The sequence below is a fragment of the Penaeus monodon genome, chromosome 25 (assembly GCF_015228065.2).
Source record: "Penaeus monodon isolate SGIC_2016 chromosome 25, NSTDA_Pmon_1, whole genome shotgun sequence".
Taxonomy (NCBI): Eukaryota; Metazoa; Arthropoda; class Malacostraca; order Decapoda; family Penaeidae; genus Penaeus; species Penaeus monodon.
The window spans coordinates 31847872-31849812 of NC_051410.1; positions in this window are offsets into that span (position 1 = coordinate 31847872).

A 1941-nucleotide genomic window follows, 5' to 3' on the forward strand; every position below is an offset into this window, starting at 1 on the left:
AAGATTAGATGAACGAACGCATGACTGTAGAATTAATATATTTACCTTAGGGTTTTGAATATAGCAAGATAGTCCAGCATTCATTCGGTGCAGATTCATCCTATTAGTCGTCATGTCATTCATTATGTTACCGTATGAAATGCCAACTTTATTCGACAAAGACGAGGTTGCTATTTAGAATAAAGAGAACAAAGCCTGCCGTCGCCCTCGCTGCAGTGGCTTCTTCAGCCTTGGCCGCCTTCCATTAACTCTTCCAGTGTTATTTCCCATGTTCTGCCCAACCATTCTTGTCACGTGATCTCTTTTTGTTCGCTAAGCGTTGCAAAAGACTGGAATGTTTCCCAAATGTGGCTTTTTTGTTCAAAGTTATGTCTTTTTGTATTATTAACTGTGTAAACTTTGTGGCTTTTTTGTTTATAGAATTATCTCCTAAAGTTCGTGCATTTTTTCCCCTTTGCCCGCGCTACTATTCCGTAATAAAAACGTTGTTCTGATAACAGATTGATTAATTGATTGCCTGATCTTATTCATGTGCTGGACGCGGATGCATACCGGCTCTGTAGCAGCAGCAAATTCCCTTAGCTTAGCTGCGCTGTTACTCCTGTGTTTCCTGTTGTAAGAAGCAAGTTTTTCTTTGTTATCTTCTCGGCTTAACAATGAACCATTCATCTTTGTAGGACCCGATTTTTTTTGCTTTGCTTTGCAGATATTTTTCCTTGTTGCTTGATTTTCAGTGGCGATATTTTTTTTTCAGATTTCATTGCCATTTCTCAAAGTAAAATGGAAATATTCTTTAGAGCAGGTAAATAAAATGAAATTATTAGTTTAAAGTTGACTGGAGAATTTAGTTAATAAGTTTCACTATTACAGCTTCGGTTATCAATCTAGTACTTAAAGTCGTACGTTTGCAAAAAAGTTCCGTGCGTTCTGCGTTTTTTTATATATACATATACTAATGTACTTGTCCAAGGTCTGTAAACACGATAAATGTCCTGCCCCGTGTTCTCCTTTCCACAAAGCCTTGGCCGCCACCGCTTGACCCAGAGCCCCTCCCGTCCTGCCGGTACCTTTCTCCGCTGCTTTCCTCCTCTTTCCCGCCCACTATCACTTTCTGCCAGTCACCTCGTACTCTACCCCCATCAGCCCCACCCTCCCCGTCGCGAGGTGTGACCAGTCCCTGGTGGTCGCACATCACTTCACCTCGGGTGGGTTCGTGCACGATACTCGACACTCGCTCGAGCTTTCTTACCAGGAGCCGCTTTTTTCTCTTCCCGAGGTGTTCCCTCTCCTTGAGAAGAGCTAATTACACGAGAATGCAACTCCTCTCCCTCATTAGTCTCGTGTTTATGGCATTATTGTGTCGGACTCCGGCCGGGTCTGCGTGCCCGTTTATCGATGCTCCCTTTGTGCAGGCTTGAGACAGGTGACCTCGTTCTTCTTCTATTGTTTTAATTTTCCTCGACAAGAAATGGTTTAAAAGTCGTGCGAGAATTCTCCCTTGTTGCTGCTTCGCTTGGAACATCAGCTTTCGAGTCAAGGACAACTTTTTTCCGAACGAAGCTGTTTGGAGACGGGCCAACTATAATTATGGATGGGGAGGGGGAGGGGGTAGACGAAGGAAGGGAAAGAAAGAACAATGGAGCAAAAGGTGAGGCAAGATATGAAATACGGAAGGAAGAAAACAAATAAGAGGGGGAGAGAAACGGGTAGTAAAGTTGATCACAGGATATGCCATTTGTTGAGGTAAGGGGGAGAGACCGTAAGACTGACTGTTTGGTGCATACCCCACTCTTCGCATTGGTTTTAATTTCCATTCCAAATATTTCCTTCGCAAGTAACATGAAGAGAGAGGGTTTTGGTTGCCGGTTCGCCAAGCTGAGGCCATTCTGCCGCGCCTTCACAGGGAGTCACGACTGGTGCGCTGGTGCGGGGCGTCGTGGA